Genomic DNA, 11,348 nt, shown 5'->3' with positions numbered 1-11,348 from the left:
CGGTAACTTGCAACTAGTATAAATGTGTATAAATGCCTTAAAAGATAATATATTTCCTTTTTCGTAAATGCGTCTTAGAAAAAGTTTGAGCATATTATCATAATCCAATTCTTTATGTTTTTCCCCACTTCGTTTATCTCTTCAGTTGTTGCTGATTCAACTGCCATTGTTAGTCGTTTTGTATGTATCTGGGTATTAGACTGTTCCCAAGAAAAAAATTTAGCCGACATGTTTCACTTTTTAAACTAAGGAAATGTATACATGTAAATTTGGCTTTTCAAACACTTTTTTAAAGTATATAACAACGATGCCAAGTTTGGATGAATATCCTCAGCCAATTCCAACCAAACATCTTGAGAAACTTCTGTAGATTGAAACTGAATTGAAAAAAAATGCAGCAATGGCATGTGCATTGCAGAGTCTTCTAATGTGATGAAATTGAGCTTGAGTTGGCAGTTTGGCTTCTATTATCAATACACTTGATGGAATGTGATGAAAAGGGGCACACACAGAATAAAGAAAACCGTAGTGTATATACGCTTACAAATACCAAACACCAGAACAGAGACAAACTTCTTCATGCATGCCCAAAGGCCATCCCAAAAGCAATATGCAGCATCACTTGCATCCATAGTTAAAAACTACAAATTTTGATGTTTAGTACCAACAATGTTGGGTTCCTCAAGTGGACATATCAGGATGAAGCACTTTTTATTCGAAGTCTCCTATTCGTATAACATTTTTCACAGACGACATCAATTGTTGAATTTCTTGAACGAACATACCAGAGAGGGTCGATACATAATCTGGGAGATCTAGATTTTGATGAGTTCCAAGCCATGACTCAACCAACATATAATAGACCTAACACCAACAAAGTAATTTTTCAAGAATGGAAAATGTGAGGAGGTGATTGGATAACAGGTCTAATTTCTTCCTTAGTTCCTATTGTTACAAACATGTAAACTTCTATTCTTTATAATTATAAAGATTTCTGTTCAGTCCTTACAAATATCATTTTAATTCATTTTAGTATGATGAAAAGGATTATAGATTAGGAAATAAAGTTTTTGTGATATCAAGCTACGAAACTATTAATAAAGATAAAGAACACACCTCTATAACCGCAAAGAAAAAATTTCAGCTGCTCTCTCAGCCAATAGCAAAGCACGATTTTTCGCCACAAAATGTACATCGGGCACATGTTTGATCATCCAATGCTCTTTTCCTTCGTTGGGGTCAATCCTCTGTTGAAATTCGGTCGGCATATATAAGATGTCGAGAACTTGGAGTTTCTTTAAGTGTTGAATGCCAGATGGTACTGCATTCAGTTGGGGAATACTCATTATTTGAAGCTTTTCCGAAGATTGCAGTGTTCCGCTTTCAATAAAGATGGAGCTCAATTGCTCCAAACCATTGAGCTGTAGTTCCTTTAGTTTCTGAAATCCTCCATTTTCAAAACGCAAAGTTTCTCCTTCATAAGAATTAGAGTCAAAAGAGAGCAACAATAAATTTGGCATACTTCCCAGATCTGTCAATGGAATGTGAGTTAACCTGGATTGAACCAAAGACAATTTCACAAGATTTTGGAGCTGCGGAATCCAATCTGGGAACTCTTTTAAATTGCCATACAGGTGAAGCTTCCTTAGTTTAGACAAGGATGACCTAATGTGCAAGTCAATTGCTTCAGTCCCATATTTTAAGGAGATATGCAGTCGCTCCAAGAGTGGCATCTCGTTTATTGAGGAACAAAGAGTGTCAGCATCATCTCCCCTAAGACTAACCAGCCTCAGATCCCTTAATCGCTTTAGCTTTCCAAGCTCTCTAATCACCACTCCATCTGGATCTATTATCAATACATGCATCTTTTCCAGGGATGTTATGCTCCCAAGACTATCCTTAATTGCAATGGAAGACATTGGGTTACCCAAAAGACAACGTAGCTTTCTAAGCTTGGTAATCTCCTTTGGTACCTCTATCTCCCTGTTTGCTCGTACATCTAAGGTCTCCAAGTTCTGCAGCTTACCAATGGATTTTGGAAGACTTCTTATGGAGGTATCCCGGAAGCTTAGATACTTTAAGTGGATTAAACTCCCTAAATTTTCAGGAACATCATATAATGGAGTAAATTCACAATCGAGCACCTTCAACCGCATGTATTTTGCAAGCAAGCGTCGGGTGAAGTCTTCAGATGACACCTCATTCGTGAAAATTAGAACTGACCGAACATGTTGTGATCCTTCAATAGTTCCACTTAAACCATTGGAACTTGTTGCTATTGTTAAGCGTTGAATGATACCATTTGACTCTATATGATTATGCTCATCAATATACTGACAAAACCCCGTATTCCTAATTTTTCCTCGGATCATTTCATGTATTGAGTCATGAACACGACATGCTTTAGCTTTGCCATCTGTGGTAAATGATGCTACTAATACCAAGCTTCGACTGATCAACTCCATTAAAAATTGTTGTGCAACTTCTTCTATATTTCTTCCACTTTCATGTTTGACAAACCCTTCAGCTATCCACTGCTGAATTAATCTACCACATTTAACTTCATAATCTTCAGGATACATTCCGAAATACAACAAACATGACCTCAGATTATGTGACAAATCATCTTAACTCAAACTTAAGATTTTTGTTACACTGTGTAACTCGGAATTGCTCTGCAACTCCGAACTTAGATTTTGACTAAACAGGCGCCATTCATATGGACTTTTACATTTTCTATATAAAAGACTACCAATGGCCACAATCGCTAAAGGTAAACACTCACACTTCCTAACAATGTCCAGACCTACTTCTTTTTAATCTTTTGGACAACGTCCATCAAAAGCATACCCAAACGCCTTCTTACATAACAACTCCAATGAGTTTGCTGTACTTAAAGGTTGTAACTTATAAACTTCAAAAAATAAAGCTTGCTTACAGAATTCCACAACCTTCTCATCCCGGGTAGTGATTGATATCCTACTTCCATTTTTATCATCAATTAGAGCCAATTCAATGTCATCCCAAAAAGTTTCGTTCCATACGTCATCAAACAAGATTACATACCTCTTATTGCACAAGCGGTTTCTGATTTCTTCTATCAACGACGTTCGATCCATATTTGAAACATCCTGAGCAGGATGCTCCTTTGTATCTTTGCAAAGCTTGTTCGTCATATTTCTCAGAAACTGTAAAACATCATAGGGTCGGGACACTGTGATCCATGCATGGCAGTCAAAGTGTTTATCGACCTTGTCAAAAACGTGTTTAGAAAGAGTGGTTTTTCCCAATCCTGCCATTCCTACAACAGAGATGACAGTGCGTTCTTTTCTTCCCTGTGTCAACCACTTTTTCAGTGTTTCTATAGGCTTTTCAAAGCCAACAACCTCATCTTGCTTCTTAAAAAGAGGAGCCATTCGAAGTTTATCCCATGTGAAATTCTCATTTCCTCTAGAACCATCTGATCTTGATCCTATAGGAAAATGGTTTTCGAAGTCATCTCTGAAGTCATCTCTTTCCTTACGAGCAAGTGACTTTACATTCTGAATCTGGTACGCTATTTGAAGGCGAAGGATTTGAGTTTCGATGAACTCAACAGCCTCACAGAGTAAAGCTGCACATCGAGGATCTTCTTGTGGAGGATCTTCTTCAGGTTGCTTTTCGTCACATATCACATAGTCATCGATGACATCTTCCATGAGAAAAGCTGTTTTTCTCAGCCTCATCAACCTTTTTCTCATTCTATCGCGGCTATTGTTATCTTCTTCGGCTTCAGCCATTTTATTTGCATCATGGATGAAATCTTGAAAGCTTTCTAGTTTGTGAGTAACTTGTGCAACTTCTTTTGGGAGATCTCTCAGCATCTTCACAGCTTCCAAAAATTTTGGAAACACAAAGGACACTGCAGTTTCTGCCATTTTGGTCTAGCTCTCTCTTTCTCTCTCAAGCTTTGTGGTAGTGGCAACTATAGGACTTTATGTTCTTTAACACTAAATTTAACCAATTGTTGTAGCTAGCTAAACAATACACGTGTTATTATACCTTTTTTAAATCAAGCAACCATGTGATCTTTGCACAATAATTGTCTATGCGGAGACGAAGACTCTGAGCTTTGCAATGTATTCTTAAATGTTTTGCGAGCAAGTTGTGACGTTTTTTCTTTCTTTTCTAATAGTTGTAGTATAGCAAAGACAGATATTGTGATCCGGCTATAACGTGATGACATTAATTGTGTATTTCAGTGGCTGTCGTACCGATTAATAAAGGTGTATGGTAAACCGTATTGGCTTTTCAAAGCTTTTGACTTTCATTACAGGAATATTTTCATGTGATTACTCATCTACTTTTAGTGCTTTAAGACTCATAATTCAGTAAACCGTTGAAGCATTGCCATCCCTACCATGAAATATGACATCTTCATTAATCACCTCGTTCGTCTTCAAGTTGTAAAGTTCATTGCTGTTTAACATGTAATGTAACTATAACCAATAAATATTCATCTCTCTTACTTGATTCTTCAAATTTCGTTCTCTTGATTTTTGAACTTCAGCATAGTAAATACATCCAAAACGTTTCAGATACTCCAATGAAGATTCGTTCCACTTCATGCTTCAAATGGTTTCATTTTTTTTAAACAACCTTTGTTGGACATATACTCAAACAAAATGCACTTTGCCATCTCCATCATAGTACGGTTTTTCCTCTCAGATATACCATTTTGTTGAGGTTGATTTCTAAAGCAACCCCTGAAAACCTTGATTAGTTGTCATAACACATGATAACCATGAAGAACTTCAAATATTGTCTCCATTTCTATAACAATACAAAATTGTCGAAGATTAGTTGTCAACACATGACAACAACTAAGAAGATGTTATTAGAATCAACCTAACCGATGCTAATATAATGCTAAAATAAATATAAACTTGGCATTAACTAAAAATATTTTACGTTGACATGAGAATCATTAAAATAAAATCTAGTAAAAATTAATTAGTATCAACTTAAAGGAACACAACTATTAATTAAGTACTAAAAATTAATTTTTTTTTTTTATTTTCCCCACTATCAGCTGCCCTATTATTGCATTCCCGGTGCCATTGATTATTTGTGAGGTTGGATGATCACAAAACCAGAAAGTAGTCTTTCAAATCCTCTGTGTTTTCATAAGCACTGAAAGTCTCGGTTGGAAGCCTGAATTTTTAAGATGAAATGGAGGCATAAGCACTACATGGTCATGAGGAGATAGAGAACAAGTGGTGCTGTGTTGTGGTTGGGGTAAGGGTTCTTGGGTCCTATACTATATTAGCTTATGAATGTTCAAATGTCCAATGTTAAATGAGAGTTTCCAAGTTATCAAACAACATGAACATGAGAAAATATAGTTCACAATGCGACTCGCATTAAAACTAGAAAAATTATATTTTGACTCCCATTTTTTTTTACTCTCATCCTTTACTCTCTGACTTAACTTAGTGTGAACCATTGATTCTTTCAAAGAAAAAGATAGTCGTACATTAATCAATGACCCATACTAAGTCATGTCAGGGAGTAAAGGATGAAAGTCATAGTATCATTGTCCTTAAAACTATTCCATTGAAGATATGAAATACATTTTTTCTATAAGGATATATAAAATTGAAAAACAAATGTTCCACACACATATATACTACTTGATTGATTATTATCGTTTGACTACCATTATGCCTAAATGTTGAAAAAACCCATTTCTCCATGGAGTCATAAAGTACGATACATAAGTGGCAGAAAAATACTCATGTCACAATTTTTTTATGTGATTTATGTTTTCTAAATAATAAAGTCTTCTTCATGGCAATGGTATCAAGAAGACTTTCTAAATTAAGTTTTCAGAATAACATTGATTTCTTGTTCATTATAATGGGATAAGGAAGGCTTTCGTAACTATTAAGCACTAATAAAACAAAAACCAAATACATAAAGAATTAACATAATCTCTAATCTAAAACTTAAGACAATGAGTATGTATGAATGAATATTCTTTCGTTGATATTGGTGATGAGCGTGTATTCAACCTCCGAAAGCCACTTATAAGCACCATGAGTCCATGACATTTAAAAAACAATGTATGTAATCACCTAATTGTGCCTTTATCTACCAATCTTTTATTTTTTGGACACCCAACCTTAATATTACTAACAAAAAAATACTTTTTATGTCTCGTTTTTTAAGCTTTTTACCTTAGATTTAGATCAGACGTAGATTTGTGCAATATAAATTTACATTCAGTTAAATAACATAAGTATATTTACGTTTATTGTTTTCATAACATATGTAAATTTATATCTGTTGCATTCTAAACACGCGTATGAATATGAATTTCCTGCACTTTTCTATTATACCAAGCTAGTGTGAGTGCAAAGCTGCCTCACTTGTTAATTTCTATTTCTAAGATGTTCATAGGATAGCTCTATAGGTAGAATTAAACCCAAAACACAAAAACACAGTTCAATAGTTAATTTTGTTTTTATATCGTTAAGCTCGGTAGTTGACTAGGTTAGATTTTACGATTTTGCTTCCTTCAGTGTTTCTTTTAGAATTTCTTGTTCCTTTATTCAATTGCATGTTTAGTGACTCAGTTCCGCTCCTAACATCACCGTAAAAGCATGTGAAAATAAAAATATGAGTTCCAAGCTACTGCATTAGTGAGCATTCTGTTCTTCATCTTCATGTGCATAATCTCGTTTCCGTAGTGATTTCATGTCTTTCATACTGCTATGCATTGTTTATTGTGTGAATTAACTCATTGTAGCATTTAGAACAGGTTCATCTCAGATGCTCTGTAAAAATCGTCTCATTTGCTCATATAGGAATTTTGTCAAACACTTAGAGTGCATTATTTCCCATTGGCATTTTATCAAACAGTTTGTAAATTCACATTCCGCATAGTTTTAGGTATTTTTAGGGTCTCAAACATCTCATATATCATTAGTACATTCATATTTTGCATTCCTATCATCATTCCATTGATTCCATGTGCATTCAGAAACTTAAATCATTCATTAGCATAGTAAGTTACATTTTCAGAGTTGTAGGCATTTCATTCGTGGTGTCTTATGTAGATTAGCTCATTATATGTTTATTTTCCCATCCAAATCAGATCAGACACACACTCACATTACTCATTTGCTTGTCATATCTTTGGATTGACATCTTGGTCAACTCTACACTACATTTTGTGGGGGAAAACAATATTTGTATAGGTTTTATGCAACTAGAGTTCTATCATTAAGTAATTACCAAAAGAAAAAAGGGTTCACTAAGTAAGACTAACCCTTTTATGTACGGAGCCAAGTAAATATGCCTTCGTGAAGTGATAATCCAGTATGTCATATATTTTATGGTTTGAGCCCTTGTGTTGCAAAATTATTGAATGCTTTTGGGCTTAAAAAATTCATTCACCTCTAATTGGCCTAGGTCCACACTCATTACGTCCATATACCTAAATGTATAAATTATCTGTTAAATGCAGTAATTTTACTAAAGTAAATATAGAAGACACATTACTACTTAAATGCACCAAAGATGGATGACAAATGTTTAAGAACTTGTCCCCACCATACACCTCCAATGCATCAGAAACGACAATGTATTCGAGACAAATACTCGAAAGTCCCATTGTATGCAAATTGGTCTTCTCCTCATCTTAGACATTATGTAAACAAGTCTTGGAAGTGGATCGCCCCTACTTTTGTCATTTTGTCACCTTCATCAATTAGAGGGTCCTACACCATCCAAGGTCAGACATAAATTTACATCTGATACATCCTGCTCAAACGCAAGTGCAATATGTTTTGGTTTAAAAGTTGTAGACTAGAGCTCTGCTATATTAAAGCTCTGCCATATTTGAGTCTTCTTAACCTCTCGGGTCTTCACTTATAAGTGTTCTCTATGCTCTGTTTCATCTGTATAGTTGGTTAGTTGTTCTTGTAAGGTATATAGTGCTTATTTCAATTGTGTACAACTATAGTTTGAGTTTGTTGTATATAACTTTTGTGTGAAAGGGTTAGAGTACCTCTAATACTCTACTTTAAATATATAAAATCTTTGCTGATCCAAAAAAAAAAAATCTCGCAATAGAGAAAATTTATTTCCTTTTAATACTTTATTCAAATCACAAATGTGATTACGCATGAAACATAGCATACCTTTCATGTACAATCAGAACTTGCAAGTGCACATGTCAAATGTTAACAAAAAACTGGTAATATTGCAATATTTCAGCAAGAAAAGGAAAGTAAAAAATTCTTATGAGGAGGGAGATCCATACGTGCTGTGAAATTGAGTTACTTTCTTACTTTTGTCAATAGAAGAAATTCCATAGAATTCTTCGAGGTACGCCAAAGCTTCTGAGTTGCTGTTACAAACCTTCCACAATGATGCAACCTCTCCTTTAGAGACCGTTCCCCAACCCTCACAATCATTCAAAAAGTCAAGCAGCTTTGAATAAAATGAATCATAGTTCATCAAGAGCAAGGGAACAGGAAGCTTTGATCCAATCCGTTCCAGCTGGATCAATGCCAGCATCTCAAACAACTCATCTAAAGTACCAATCCCACCAGGAAGGGCGATCACAGCAGTCTTATCAAATGAGTTGTTCCTCACTACAGCATCCACCAGCCCATGCTTCCTCGCAGAGAAAAACCTGAGCTCAAACGTTAAGACACTCCAACCAGCCAATTTACATACATGTCAACTGAACAAGTTATTGATCAACAGTTGAAGATTACCTGCAAGTGAGGTAATTTTCTGATGGTAAGTATGGATGAAAGTTAGATGCTGTCCATTCACCAGCTTCTTTTCCTATCTTGAACCCACCAACCGGTTTTCCTGCTAGCATAGCACCCTGAGTAACTGCATCCATTAGCCCAGGTCCAGCCCCTGACCAAGTAGTGCAGTCCAAAAGATTTGCTATCTGCACAGCAGGATATATGAAAAAAGATAATCATAACTAGTAACAACCTTTGCCACTATCACTGCTGTTAATGCCAGAAACAATGTGATTAGGTAACAATTGAATGATATCTTATACAACACCCACCAGAGTGTAAGCTAAAAAAGGGGCAACATGCTATTGTAAGAATTTACTTGCCTCTTTAGCCAGCTCTTGTGCCTGCACATAATGTGAATGGCTGGGTCCCATCCTTGAAGAACCCAGATACACAGCTCCTCTCCCTAATCTGTTTATGAGTTCATAACATTTTTTAATCTCTTCTCTAACCTGTAATATTAAAAAACACAAAAGAGAGTGAGGAATCAACTTCCTGGATTTTCACTGGAATTACAAACATTTTTCATATAAAGTTAAACAAGAGAGGATGAATTAACGTCACAGAAAAACTGTGTAAAGGGTGAGTTTTTCTAGGGTGAGTTTTTCTAGTGAACTAAAATATGTAACAATTACGATTGGTCCCTGCCATTACACACTATTATTTCAGTATTGCTTTGTAAAGCTGCATCAAACACCAAGGGTTTGCACTAGTTATGGGCACCAGGGATTGAAATACTAAGTCCAAAAATCCTTGCGGTGACACCTGCCTGATTAAGCCAAAAATATAGTGCCCCAAGTCGAGACCAGATAGAATATACCATAGGTCATGCAACACTGTGCATCATATATTGCATCATACATTTCTTAAGCTCACTCTTTTAAATGAGGCATATCCATGATATTCATTTTATAATCAATAGCACCATCCCCCAGCCGCAAGAGAAAATATAAAAATTGAAAACGAATCTAAGATCCAATACTCTCTGAGGCAGCAAAATAGCAAGGCAGCTAGTAGACATGTTAGAAGCCAACAACTATTTAAAGCCCTACTAAAGTATGCATTTCATGACTAAAAAACACGAAACTTTCTACAGATCATGGTATAAGTTACTTTTACAGATAGAAATGTAAAATTTCAATTATAACTCGTTTTCCAAGACTAAGCGGATAAAAAAAGAGAAGGTAAGCATGATCCAGTGCAATTCATCTTTCTTTATTTGGTAAAATATACTTCAATTTAAACTGAACTGCTGGGATTCTTTTGTGCATCTCATCCAAGTAAGTCTTACCATCTTTTTATTACAATATTTTCAACAATTAGGCCCGGTACAAGCAGAAGAATTTCTCTAAACAATCATCAATTATTAGAAATCTCATTAAAATTATCAGTTTATCACCAATGATCATGGCTGACTTCCATAAGAGTCACCACAGCATCACCAGTTTTTCACAAATTTTGTTTGCAACTACTTTCTGAAAGGAATCTAGCCAAATTGCAACCTTACTCTAGTCCTAAAACGTACATTTTTATGTTACGGGTTCCGGTTTCCCTACCCACGACCTTAACATTCACATCAACAACAACAGAAGAAGAACTTCAACTACAAAAGTAGTCAGTTCCACCAGCAAAATTGAAAACTCAACAGAATAAATATTCCTATCTTCCCGTCACTGTAGCACAGACAATTCTTCTATCAATTATCAACAACATATTCCCAAAAACAGATTCGATTGAACACATCCTTACCACTGGACACACCCTTTGAACTAAAACATCACACAGCTATCAGTTGTCAAGCCCACTGCTTACACGGATTTAACCCCTACTCTTCCAAGCAACCCAACTAAACAGAAACTTTCATATCACAAAAGGGTTTCAACTTTTACCAATTCCCATCAAATATATGCAAAAGAAATAAACAAATAAGCAAAAGGAACCAACTTCAACAACACGGTAAATGCTACCTCATCTGGGCTCTTCCTCTCATCCAACTCACTGAAATCTTGCTTGCTTAGAGAAAATTTTCTTTGAACGGCCTTGTGCTTTGAGAACTTGAAACCAGTTTTACTGTTCTCTTCTCTTCTGTACAAAAAAGTGGCACTTGATTCTTGCTTCATGAGTGTTTCTCAGTGCAATATGAGTACCCATCGGAGTTGCCACTGAGAAACTCATCCCTTGAATTTCCTAAAGGTGTCAACTTTTCAAGCCTTGTACGCCTAAAAAATTCAAGGTCTGAGTTTTCTATGAACATAAATCATATATTCTCATTGCAGCAAAAGGAATCAGAAATGAATAAGGTGCTTCTTTTCTTCCCCCTTACATTTACACTAGGGATGGCAACGGGTCGGGGCGGGGACGGGTTTCACTATCCCATACCCATTCCCGTAAAAAAAATTCATCTCCATCTCCATACCCAAATCCAACAGGTATCAAACTTTTGACCCATCCCCATTCCCACCGGGTAACGGGTGTAATCTCGTACCCATACCCATACCCGTTTTCTTACAACTTTAATATTAATTTTAATTAATTTTTATA

The 11,348-nt window shown here is 35.7% G+C and overlaps 2 pseudogenes across 2 annotated transcripts; both read right to left on the bottom strand.

Moving 5' to 3' along the window:
* Positions 1-319: 319 nt before the first annotated feature.
* On the bottom strand, positions 320-3,952 carry LOC146885821 (disease resistance protein RPM1-like; annotated as a pseudogene). Its single transcript, XR_014995985.1, has 2 exons — positions 1,117-3,952; positions 320-864 (listed from the first exon to the last, which is right to left on the bottom strand). The product of XR_014995985.1 is annotated as a disease resistance protein RPM1-like (transcript).
* Positions 3,953-8,107: 4,155 nt separating this feature from the next.
* On the bottom strand, positions 8,108-11,076 carry LOC146885820 (putative cytokinin riboside 5'-monophosphate phosphoribohydrolase LOGL3; annotated as a pseudogene). Its single transcript, XR_014995987.1, has 4 exons — positions 10,775-11,076; positions 9,131-9,259; positions 8,769-8,953; positions 8,108-8,683 (listed from the first exon to the last, which is right to left on the bottom strand). The product of XR_014995987.1 is annotated as a putative cytokinin riboside 5'-monophosphate phosphoribohydrolase LOGL3 (transcript).
* Between the last annotated feature and the right edge of the window lie 272 nt (positions 11,077-11,348).

Source organism: Vigna unguiculata, chromosome 6 (genome assembly GCF_037176805.1).
Source record: "Vigna unguiculata cultivar grain cowpea cultivar isolate G323 ecotype 2 chromosome 6, ASM3717680v1, whole genome shotgun sequence".
Classification (NCBI taxonomy): domain Eukaryota; kingdom Viridiplantae; phylum Streptophyta; class Magnoliopsida; order Fabales; family Fabaceae; genus Vigna; species Vigna unguiculata.
This window is presented reverse-complemented; position numbering and strand designations above follow the sequence as displayed.